This window comes from Ambystoma mexicanum, chromosome 13 (assembly GCF_040938575.1).
Source record: "Ambystoma mexicanum isolate Mex_15411 chromosome 13, UKY_AmexF1_1, whole genome shotgun sequence".
NCBI lineage: Eukaryota > Metazoa > Chordata > Amphibia > Caudata > Ambystomatidae > Ambystoma > Ambystoma mexicanum.
In genome coordinates this window covers 342704348-342716768 of record NC_090938.1, presented here as the reverse complement: position 1 = coordinate 342716768, position 12421 = coordinate 342704348, and the positions used below count along the sequence as shown (strand labels likewise).

The 12421-nt window shown below is 48.8% G+C and overlaps 5 non-coding genes across 5 annotated transcripts; all 5 read left to right on the top strand.

Moving 5' to 3' along the window:
* The first annotated feature begins 2879 nt into the window (after positions 1-2879).
* TRNAR-ACG (transfer RNA arginine (anticodon ACG)) lies at positions 2880-2952 on the top strand. The gene has a single exon. It is a non-coding gene; the product is annotated as a tRNA-Arg (tRNA).
* A 312-nt stretch (positions 2953-3264) lies between these two features.
* Positions 3265-3337, top strand: TRNAR-ACG (transfer RNA arginine (anticodon ACG)). Its single transcript has one exon. It is a non-coding gene; the product is annotated as a tRNA-Arg (tRNA).
* Positions 3338-3649: 312 nt separating this feature from the next.
* TRNAR-ACG (transfer RNA arginine (anticodon ACG)) lies at positions 3650-3722 on the top strand. Its single transcript has one exon. It is a non-coding gene; the product is annotated as a tRNA-Arg (tRNA).
* Positions 3723-8242: 4520 nt separating this feature from the next.
* Positions 8243-8315, top strand: TRNAR-ACG (transfer RNA arginine (anticodon ACG)). Its single transcript has one exon. It is a non-coding gene; the product is annotated as a tRNA-Arg (tRNA).
* A 312-nt stretch (positions 8316-8627) lies between these two features.
* On the top strand, positions 8628-8700 carry TRNAR-ACG (transfer RNA arginine (anticodon ACG)). Its single transcript has one exon. It is a non-coding gene; the product is annotated as a tRNA-Arg (tRNA).
* The last annotated feature ends 3721 nt before the right edge of the window (positions 8701-12421 follow it).

Sequence of the window (12421 nt, the reverse complement as noted above, 5' to 3'; positions counted from 1 at the left end):
GCAACTCATCCAGAACAGGACTGCAAGACGTTTCCTTGGTCTGAAGCCCAGGGATCGTATCTCTCCAGCCCTGAAATCTTTTCATTGCTCCCAGTGGCTGCAAGGGTTAAATTCAAGTCCCTCTGCATTGTCCACAAGGCTTACTGGGGCCTGGGTCCAAAATACCTTCAACTCTCCCTCCGTAAATACCTTCCCACTCGAGCTCTTTTCTCATCCACCTCCAACTCCCTCAGGGCCGGTCGCTTCTCCAAGCAACGAGTTGGGGGTAGATCTCCTTCCTCAGCTGGGGCCTCCCTCTGGAACAGCCTGCCTGCCACACTGAAACTTGAGGAGAACCATCTCTGGTTCCGGAAGCACCTCAAGACCTTCCTCTTTGCTTCTGCCTTTGCTCTTCCGCTCCCCTGCTGATCTGTCTGCTTCGGCTCCGTGCACCTGGCTACCCTCTGATTTCGGGCCAAGGTCCCTGCCCACCCAGCCGCACACCTGCACTGCCTCCTGGCAACCCTTGCACGCAATCCTTGCACTTGGGTCTGTATCTGTAACCCTACAGTGCCCTTACCTGCACTTATCAGACACCCCTTGTCTGCGCTTTAAACCTCGCACTTGCCACCCTGCTGGCTGCGCTACCAGTTGTTGTTGTTTTTATCCCTTCCTAGGCACGTTCCACCTCGCCCCTCTCCTTGCACTTTCCTCCCTCCCTCTCCCCTGCACTTGAGCATTCTCAATGTCACTGGGCCTAGGAAGATCGCTGTTTTGTCCTCCCTTCTTCCCCTCCCTTGCCTCGTCACGCTCTGAAACACGCGTGTATGAGTACGATTCAAATACAATATCATGTCATATCATAGCAGGAATCTATAGATCTGAAGATACGCAACTCCTTCAATCATTCATTGCAAACAGTAACAAACAAGGATAATTCCTCAGTGGTGTGATGGAGGCCCTTAACAGGTCTGAGGGATGTCCCCAACATCTGGAACACGATTTATCCTCCCATTACACCACTAATGAAACTTCTTTGCCTTCTCCATTGTTCAGGACGTTTTGGCATGTGCCAATTTGCACTGGACGCAGATCCCCTGCCGCTGAGGCCTCTTGGCCATGACCTTTTAGCACTGCTATGATTTGGCAAGTGAAGAATCACAACATAGGGCCACCACTAGATGCAATGTGATGTACGCTATCTGCCAAGATGGGCTACGTGCTACATGCCAACATACAGAAAGCGGAGTCTTTACTTTTTGAAGGGTCTTCCTGTGAAAGGGCTGTTTGGCGCTTACATGGCAGAATGCATGGACCTCAGAATAGAATACTTTGCGCATCTACCTACATCCGAAGAGACACTGTCAAAGGCGTGCCTGTTCACTTTGACTGCCTGTCTGATCTTGAACAACTAGCGTAGGTCTGGGGTAAGTTGAAGACTCAACAAACACGTACCTTAACTCGGTAGTGATATGAAGATATGGAAAGGCTGGGCGAAATCTATTGGGATCAAAGGACCTCGTGTCACCTTGCCAGTCTACAGTGGTTTGATGGATAGGGGTACAGTGGGGTGGGGCAGTGGGTAGGGTAGGTGTACAGTGGTGTGGGATATTGTGGGTAGCGAAGAGTGGGGTAGGTGTAGAGTGGTTTGGGGTATAGTCAGTGGTGGTAGAGTAGGGTGGGGATAAGGGTAGATTGGGTGAGAGGGGAGAGGTGGGAATAGAGGGGGTGGGGTAGTGAGTTAAGGTCAGGTAGAATTGGGTAAGATTTTTGTTATTATACCGGTAGCCATTTACAGCGGCAATTAAGCCATTAACTCACAGCAGACTGCTTAGAAACAACATAGATACCAGGGGTTGAGTTTTGGGTGGGAGGGGCAAGGAGTGGGTGGGAATGGCCAAAGAGGTAAGCATGGCTCAAGGCAGTCAATTAGACGATAAACAACCAACAATATTTAACAAATAAATAACCCAAAAAAAAACAAGTCGTGTGTCCCTCTTCACATGTCATCTCCCTCCTACCTGTACTTCAATGCAACGGTTTCGGCTTATAGGTGGTGCTTAAAATGCACAGTAGGCCATGTACCTTCATCGCACCGGTGTTGTATACTAAACTGTTCCCCATGATAGACTGCTCGCCTGGTGTTCGGCAATCTTGGAGCCCCAACCCAACACCCTGACACAGCGATCGCCAAAAGGAAATAAAAATGTGCTGAAATGCTCCAGCCGGGCTTCTTAGTCCTGCTCTCTAAGAGGAAGGCTGCAGCTCAATAAAACACCTTTTAAGAAGTAAACAAAAAATTGTATTCAATATATTATATGTTATTTCTTAAAGTGAAAAACCCCATTTTATGTCTCTCACTTGTTGCATGTTTCGCGTTTCTGTGGCATGCATGTCGAGTACTCCTTGGCATGCCTATCACTCAGGCCTTATCTGTTTCATATCTGTATGGCACTTTTGGGGTTGATCTGGGTACAGATCATCCTCTCCCGCGGATTTAACACTGAAGAGCACCGAGCACATAAAATGGTACAATACTAAAAAGTGAAAACAGTCTAAATCTGTTATTTGCGCATGAAAATGTGAGTGCTATCGTACAATAAATGAGATGCTTGGTCCGTAAATCTCGCCAGAAAATACGTGCAGAGAGTTGCAATCCGGGCAGTATCTGATGCCAAATGTGTTCTTTGTCAGATGTGTGTATGTATTGTTTTCAATAAAGTATTTAAAAATGAGCCTTCTTTAACACATGTCACACGCCTGCTTATTGTGTGTTGGTAGCGTTTTTCCTACCTCTCGCTGTAAAAATGAGAACAAAGTTTCTCGTGATGTCTCAGGCAGCCCGACCTGAGCCTCTGGTTCGTAACAAAAGTGCTGAATGCAGCACACAGTGCAGCAGCGGGCCAGTGGCGCAATGGATAACGCGTCTGCCTACGGAGCAGAAGATTCCAGGTTCGACTCCTGGCTGGCTCGTTCAAATGCTGCCTTTTTGTTCTGTATTTAAAAATGAGCCTTCTCACGCAAGGCACTCGAAAGCTCATTGTGTGTTTGTAGTCACTGTTGCAGCGTGTTTCTACCTCTACTCGGGAGAAAAAATGGGAACTACGTTATTTCTCATGATGTCTCTAACACATGGCACACGCCTGCTCATTGTCAGTTCGTAGGCGTGTTTTCAACCACCTCTCCTTATAAAAATGAGAACTAAGTTGCTCATGATGGCTCAATCCGCATGATGAGCCTCTGCGTCGTAACAAAAGTGCTGATTCCAAGAGTCACTGCAGCAGAGGGCCAGTGGCGCAATGGATAACGCGTCTGCCTACGGAGCAGAAGATTCCAGGTTCGACTCCTGGCTGGCTCGTTCAAATGCTGCCTTTTTGTTCTGTATTTAAAAATGAGCCTTCTCACGCAAGGCACTCGAAAGCTCATTGTGTGTTTGTAGTCACTGTTGCAGCGTGTTTCTACCTCTACTCGGGAGAAAAAATGGGAACTACGTTATTTCTCATGATGTCTCTAACACATGGCACACGCCTGCTCATTGTCAGTTCGTAGGCGTGTTTTCAACCACCTCTCCTTATAAAAATGAGAACTAAGTTGCTCATGATGGCTCAATCCGCATGATGAGCCTCTGCGTCGTAACAAAAGTGCTGATTCCAAGAGTCACTGCAGCAGAGGGCCAGTGGCGCAATGGATAACGCGTCTGCCTACGGAGCAGAAGATTCCAGGTTCGACTCCTGGCTGGCTCGTTCGCATGCTGCCTTTTTGTTCTAGAAAGTATTTAAAAATGAGCCTTGTCACGCATGGCACACAAAAGCACATTGTTTGTTCGTAGTTAGTGCGTTTTTTCTACCTCTCCTCTGGGAAAAATGAGAACTAAGTTTCTCATGATGGCACACGCTCGCTCACCTGCTCATTGTGGGCTTGTAGCGTTTTTTTCTACCTCTCCTTGTAAAAATGAGAAGTACGTTTCTCACTGTGTCTCAAGCAGGAAACTTCTGTTTCGTTACAAAAGTGCTGACTCCTCGCTGTAGCAGCGGTCCAGTGGCGCAATGGATAACACATTTGACTAATTCCAGGTTGACTCCTGGCTGGCTCGATCATAGGCTGCCTTTTTGATTTATTCAATATGTATACATGGTCGAAGGCTGCAGACAGGCCCAGTAACAAGAGGAGGGCTTGCTTCTTGGCATCTTTGATATCATCCTGTTGAATCTTTAGGTCCAGTAAGGCCGATTCAGTGCCGTGGCTTGGTTGGAAACCAGATTGGCGCAAGCCCAGGAGATTGTGTGATTCCAGTCAAAACAGGTTCTTCCCTGTTCGTCCAAAACCATCAAGGACCACATTGACACCCTTGCTCTGAATCTGGCCGACTTCTGTAACCATTCCATCACCTGTGGAATCTTCCCCTCCACTCTGAAGCATTCTCTTGTGCACCCTCTTCTCAAAAATTCCACAGCCGACCCCTCCGGCCCGGCTAACTTCGCAGGTTTCTATCACTCCTTTCCAGGGCAAACTCTTGGAAAAGCTGACCATCTCCCAGCTTAATCTTCACACCGACTCTGTTGGTTGTCTCCATGACCATCAGCCTGGCTTCAGAGCTGTCAGAAGCATGGAAACTGCTCTCCTGAACACCTGTGAAGACCTGCTGTCCAACCATGACTCTAACATCCCTTTTGGGTCCTCATCCTACTCGATTTCTCTTCTGCCTTTGACACGGTCAACCATGCCATCCTGCTCAACTGTCTCCGTGATAAGCCGGGTATCACTGATCAGGCCCTGGCCTGGATGACCTCTTTCCACTCTGATCGGCCCTCCCAGGTCCAACTTGGGTCCTTCCTTTTCGCCATCTCATTCTCTACTTGTGGTGTTCCCCACGGGTCTAACCTCTCTCCCTGGCTGTTCAACCAATACCTGGCACCCATTTCCCACCGCATTGCAGCTCTCTGCTTCAACTTTCAGTGCTATGCGGATGACACTCTGCTTGTTTTCAGGCTTCCCTCCCTCATCTCTGACCGTCTGTCTGCCATCCAGGACTGGTCTGCCGCCAATGATCTCTGCCTTAATCCCATTTAGGCAGAGATTCTCCTCATCGGCACACCTGCACCCTCCTTTCCTGCCACTCTCTGGCCGGCCTCCCTTGGCCCTCTTCCTGCTCCCACCTTTGAGGCTAAGAACCTTGGGGTCATCTTCGACTCCACACTCTCCTTTTCTTCTCACATCTCTGACATCTCTAAGAAGTCAAACTACCAACTGTACATTTGCAGAGGCATTGTTCCTTTCCTCTCCTTCCCCCAGAAGCTTACTGTATCTAGAGCTCTGATTCTCTCTAGGCTAGACTACTGCAACAGCCTCTTTCTAAATCTGCCTGCTTCTTCTCTCTGTCCTCTGCAACTCATCCAGAACAGGACTGCAAGACGTTTCCTTGGTCTGAAGCCCAGGGATCGTATCTCTCCAGCCCTGAAATCTTTTCATTGCTCCCAGTGGCTGCAAGGGTTAAATTCAAGTCCCTCTGCATTGTCCACAAGGCTTACTGGGGCCTGGGTCCAAAATACCTTCAACTCTCCCTCCGTAAATACCTTCCCACTCGAGCTCTTTTCTCATCCACCTCCAACTCCCTCAGGGCCGGTCGCTTCTCCAAGCAACGAGTTGGGGGTAGATCTCCTTCCTCAGCTGGGGCCTCCCTCTGGAACAGCCTGCCTGCCACACTGAAACTTGAGGAGAACCATCTCTGGTTCCGGAAGCACCTCAAGACCTTCCTCTTTGCTTCTGCCTTTGCTCTTCCGCTCCCCTGCTGATCTGTCTGCTTCGGCTCCGTGCACCTGGCTACCCTCTGATTTCGGGCCAAGGTCCCTGCCCACCCAGCCGCACACCTGCACTGCCTCCTGGCAACCCTTGCACGCAATCCTTGCACTTGGGTCTGTATCTGTAACCCTACAGTGCCCTTACCTGCACTTATCAGACACCCCTTGTCTGCGCTTTAAACCTCGCACTTGCCACCCTGCTGGCTGCGCTACCAGTTGTTGTTGTTTTTATCCCTTCCTAGGCACGTTCCACCTCGCCCCTCTCCTTGCACTTTCCTCCCTCCCTCTCCCCTGCACTTGAGCATTCTCAATGTCACTGGGCCTAGGAAGATCGCTGTTTTGTCCTCCCTTCTTCCCCTCCCTTGCCTCGTCACGCTCTGAAACACGCGTGTATGAGTACGATTCAAATACAATATCATGTCATATCATAGCAGGAATCTATAGATCAGAAGATACGCAACTCCTTCAATCATTCATTGCAAACAGTAACAAACAAGGATAATTCCTCAGTGGTGTGATGGAGGCCCTTAACAGGTCTGAGGGATGTCCCCAACATCTGGAACACGATTTATCCTCCCATTACACCACTAATGAAACTTCTTTGCCTTCTCCATTGTTCAGGACGTTTTGGCATGTGCCAATTTGCACTGGACGCAGATCCCCTGCCGCTGAGGCCTCTTGGCCATGACCTTTTAGCACTGCTATGATTTGGCAAGTGAAGAATCACAACATAGGGCCACCACTAGATGCAATGTGATGTACGCTATCTGCCAAGATGGGCTACGTGCTACATGCCAACATACAGAAAGCGGAGTCTTTACTTTTTGAAGGGTCTTCCTGTGAAAGGGCTGTTTGGCGCTTACATGGCAGAATGCATGGACCTCAGAATAGAATACTTTGTGCATCTACCTACATCCGAAGAGACACTGTCAAAGGCGTGCCTGTTCACTTTGACTGCCTGTCTGATCTTGAACAACTAGCGTAGGTCTGGGGTAAGTTGAAGACTCAACAAACACGTACCTTAACTCGGTAGTGATATGAAGATATGGAAAGGCTGGGCGAAATCTATTGGGATCAAAGGACCTCGTGTCACCTTGCCAGTCTACAGTGGTTTGATGGATAGGGGTACAGTGGGGTGGGGCAGTGGGTAGGGTAGGTGTACAGTGGTGTGGGATATTGTGGGTAGCGAAGAGTGGGGTAGGTGTAGAGTGGTTTGGGGTATAGTCAGTGGTGGTAGAGTAGGGTGGGGATAAGGGTAGATTGGGTGAGAGGGGAGAGGTGGGAATAGAGGGGGTGGGGTAGTGAGTTAAGGTCAGGTAGAATTGGGTAAGATTTTTGTTATTATACCGGTAGCCATTTACAGCGGCAATTAAGCCATTAACTCACAGCAGACTGCTTAGAAACAACATAGATACCAGGGGTTGAGTTTTGGGTGGGAGGGGCAAGGAGTGGGTGGGAATGGCCAAAGAGGTAAGCATGGCCCAAGGCAGTCAATTAGACGATAAACAACCAACAATATTTAACAAATAAATAACCCAAAAAAAAACAAGTCGTGTGTCCCTCTTCACATGTCATCTCCCTCCTACCTGTACTTCAATGCAACGGTTTCGGCTTATAGGTGGTGCTTAAAATGCACAGTAGGCCATGTACCTTCATCGCACCGGTGTTGTATACTAAACTGTTCCCCATGATAGACTGCTCGCCTGGTGTTCGGCAATCTTGGAGCCCCAACCCAACACCCTGACACAGCGATCGCCAAAAGGAAATAAAAATGTGCTGAAATGCTCCAGCCGGGCTTCTTAGTCCTGCTCTCTAAGAGGAAGGCTGCAGCTCAATAAAACACCTTTTAAGAAGTAAACAAAAAATTGTATTCAATATATTATATGTTATTTCTTAAAGTGAAAAACCCCATTTTATGTCTCTCACTTGTTGCATGTTTCGCGTTTCTGTGGCATGCATGTCGAGTACTCCTTGGCACGCCTATCACTCAGGCCTTATCTGTTTCATATCTGTATGGCACTTTTGGGGTTGATCTGGGTACAGATCATCCTCTCCCGCGGATTTAACACTGAAGAGCACCGAGCACATAAAATGGTACAATACTAAAAAGTGAAAACAGTCTAAATCTGTTATTTGCGCATGAAAATGTGAGTGCTATCGTACAATAAATGAGATGCTTGGTCCGTAAATCTCGCCAGAAAATACGTGCAGAGAGTTGCAATCCGGGCAGTATCTGATGCCAAATGTGTTCTTTGTCAGATGTGTGTATGTATTGTTTTCAATAAAGTATTTAAAAATGAGCCTTCTTTAACACATGTCACACGCCTGCTTATTGTGTGTTGGTAGCGTTTTTCCTACCTCTCGCTGTAAAAATGAGAACAAAGTTTCTCGTGATGTCTCAGGCAGCCCGACCTGAGCCTCTGGTTCGTAACAAAAGTGCTGAATGCAGCACACAGTGCAGCAGCGGGCCAGTGGCGCAATGGATAACGCGTCTGCCTACGGAGCAGAAGATTCCAGGTTCGACTCCTGGCTGGCTCGTTCAAATGCTGCCTTTTTGTTCTGTATTTAAAAATGAGCCTTCTCACGCAAGGCACTCGAAAGCTCATTGTGTGTTTGTAGTCACTGTTGCAGCGTGTTTCTACCTCTACTCGGGAGAAAAAATGGGAACTACGTTATTTCTCATGATGTCTCTAACACATGGCACACGCCTGCTCATTGTCAGTTCGTAGGCGTGTTTTCAACCACCTCTCCTTATAAAAATGAGAACTAAGTTGCTCATGATGGCTCAATCCGCATGATGAGCCTCTGCGTCGTAACAAAAGTGCTGATTCCAAGAGTCACTGCAGCAGAGGGCCAGTGGCGCAATGGATAACGCGTCTGCCTACGGAGCAGAAGATTCCAGGTTCGACTCCTGGCTGGCTCGTTCGCATGCTGCCTTTTTGTTCTAGAAAGTATTTAAAAATGAGCCTTGTCACGCATGGCACACAAAAGCACATTGTTTGTTCGTAGTTAGTGCGTTTTTTCTACCTCTCCTCTGGGAAAAATGAGAACTAAGTTTCTCATGATGGCACACGCTCGCTCACCTGCTCATTGTGGGCTTGTAGCGTTTTTTTCTACCTCTCCTTGTAAAAATGAGAAGTACGTTTCTCACTGTGTCTCAAGCAGGAAACTTCTGTTTCGTTACAAAAGTGCTGACTCCTGCTCACGCTGTAGCAGCGGTCCAGTGGCGCAATGGATAACACATTTGACTAATTCCAGGTTGACTCCTGGCTGGCTCGATCATAGGCTGCCTTTTTGATTTATTCAATATGTATACATGGTCGAAGGCTGCAGACAGGCCCAGTAACAAGAGGAGGGCTTGCTTCTTGGCATCTTTGATATCATCCTGTTGAATCTTTAGGTCCAGTAAGGCCGATTCAGTGCCGTGGCTTGGTTGGAAACCAGATTGGCGCAAGCCCAGGAGATTGTGTGATTCCAGTCAAAACAGGTTCTTCCCTGTTCGTCCAAAACCATCAAGGACCACATTGACACCCTTGCTCTGAATCTGGCCGACTTCTGTAACCATTCCATCACCTGTGGAATCTTCCCCTCCACTCTGAAGCATTCTCTTGTGCACCCTCTTCTCAAAAATTCCACAGCCGACCCCTCCGGCCCGGCTAACTTCGCAGGTTTCTATCACTCCTTTCCAGGGCAAACTCTTGGAAAAGCTGACCATCTCCCAGCTTAATCTTCACACCGACTCTGTTGGTTGTCTCCATGACCATCAGCCTGGCTTCAGAGCTGTCAGAAGCATGGAAACTGCTCTCCTGAACACCTGTGAAGACCTGCTGTCCAACCATGACTCTAACATCCCTTTTGGGTCCTCATCCTACTCGATTTCTCTTCTGCCTTTGACACGGTCAACCATGCCATCCTGCTCAACTGTCTCCGTGATAAGCCGGGTATCACTGATCAGGCCCTGGCCTGGATGACCTCTTTCCACTCTGATCGGCCCTCCCAGGTCCAACTTGGGTCCTTCCTTTTCGCCATCTCATTCTCTACTTGTGGTGTTCCCCACGGGTCTAACCTCTCTCCTTGGCTGTTCAACCAATACCTGGCACCCATTTCCCACCGCATTGCAGCTCTCTGCTTCAACTTTCAGTGCTATGCGGATGACACTCTGCTTGTTTTCAGGCTTCCCTCCCTCATCTCTGACCGTCTGTCTGCCATCCAGGACTGGTCTGCCGCCAATGATCTCTGCCTTAATCCCATTTAGGCAGAGATTCTCCTCATCGGCACACCTGCACCCTCCTTTCCTGCCACTCTCTGGCCGGCCTCCCTTGGCCCTCTTCCTGCTCCCACCTTTGAGGCTAAGAACCTTGGGGTCATCTTCGACTCCACACTCTCCTTTTCTTCTCACATCTCTGACATCTCTAAGAAGTCAAACTACCAACTGTACATTTGCAGAGGCATTGTTCCTTTCCTCTCCTTCCCCCAGAAGCTTACTGTATCTAGAGCTCTGATTCTCTCTAGGCTAGACTACTGCAACAGCCTCTTTCTAAATCTGCCTGCTTCTTCTCTCTGTCCTCTGCAACTCATCCAGAACAGGACTGCAAGACGTTTCCTTGGTCTGAAGCCCAGGGATCGTATCTCTCCAGCCCTGAAATCTTTTCATTGCTCCCAGTGGCTGCAAGGGTTAAATTCAAGTCCCTCTGCATTGTCCACAAGGCTTACTGGGGCCTGGGTCCAAAATACCTTCAACTCTCCCTCCGTAAATACCTTCCCACTCGAGCTCTTTTCTCATCCACCTCCAACTCCCTCAGGGCCGGTCGCTTCTCCAAGCAACGAGTTCGGGGTAGATCTCTTTCCTCAGCTGGGGCCTCCCTCTGGAACAGCCTGCCTGCCACACTGAAACTTGAGGAGAACCATCTCTGGTTCCGGAAGCACCTCAAGACCTTCCTCTTTGCTTCTGCCTTTGCTCTTCCGCTCCCCTGCTGATCTGTCTGCTTCGGCTCCGTGCACCTGGCTACCCTCTGATTTCGGGCCAAGGTCCCTGCCCACCCAGCCGCACACCTGCACTGCCTCCTGGCAAACCTTGCACGCAATCCTTGCACTTGGGTCTGTATCTGTAACCCTACAGTGCCCTTACCTGCACTTATCAGACACCCCTTGTCTGCGCTTTAAACCTCGCACTTGCCACCCTGCTGGCTGCGCTACCAGTTGTTGTTGTTTTTATCCCTTCCTAGGCACGTTCCACCTCGCCCCTCTCCTTGCACTTTCCTCCCTCCCTCTCCCCTGCACTTGAGCATTCTCAATGTCACTGGGCCTAGGAAGATCGCTGTTTTGTCCTCCCTTCTTCCCCTCCCTTGCCTCGTCACGCTCTGAAACACGCGTGTATGAGTACGATTCAAATACAATATCATGTCATATCATAGCAGGAATCTATAGATCTGAAGATACGCAACTCCTTCAATCATTCATTGCAAACAGTAACAAACAAGGATAATTCCTCAGTGGTGTGATGTAGGCCCTTAACAGGTCTGAGGGATGTCCCCAACATCTGGAACACGATTTATCCTCCCATTACACCACTAATGAAACTTCTTTGCCTTCTCCATTGTTCAGGACGTTTTGGCATGTGCCAATTTGCACTGGACGCAGATCCCCTGCCGCTGAGGCCTCTTGGCCATGACCTTTTAGCACTGCTATGATTTGGCAAGTGAAGAATCACAACATAGGGCCACCACTAGATGCAATGTGATGTACGCTATCTGCCAAGATGGGCTACGTGCTACATGCCAACATACAGAAAGCGGAGTCTTTACTTTTTGAAGGGTCTTCCTGTGAAAGGGCTGTTTGGCGCTTACATGGCAGAATGCATGGACCTCAGAATAGAATACTTTGTGCATCTACCTACATCCGAAGAGACACTGTCAAAGGCGTGCCTGTTCACTTTGACTGCCTGTCTGATCTTGAACAACTAGCGTAGGTCTGGGGTAAGTTGAAGACTCAACAAACACGTACCTTAACTCGGTAGTGATATGAAGATATGGAAAGGCTGGGCGAAATCTATTGGGATCAAAGGACCTCGTGTCACCTTGCCAGTCTACAGTGGTTTGATGGATAGGGGTACAGTGGGGTGGGGCAGTGGGTAGGGTAGGTGTACAGTGGTGTGGGATATTGTGGGTAGCGAAGAGTGGGGTAGGTGTAGAGTGGTTTGGGGTATAGTCAGTGGTGGTAGAGTAGGGTGGGGATAAGGGTAGATTGGGTGAGAGGGGAGAGGTGGGAATAGAGGGGGTGGGGTAGTGAGTTAAGGTCAGGTAGAATTGGGTAAGATTTTTGTTATTATACCGGTAGCCATTTACAGCGGCAATTAAGCCATTAACTCACAGCAGACTGCTTAGAAACAACATAGATACCAGGGGTTGAGTTTTGGGTGGGAGGGGCAAGGAGTGGGTGGGAATGGCCAAAGAGGTAAGCATGGCCCAAGGCAGTCAATTAGACGATAAACAACCAACAATATTTAACAAATAAATAACCCAAAAAAAAACAAGTCGTGTGTCCCTCTTCACATGTCATCTCCCTCCTACCTGTACTTCAATGCAACGGTTTCGGCTTATAGGTGGTGCTTAAAATGCACAGTAGGCCATGTACCTTCATCGCAC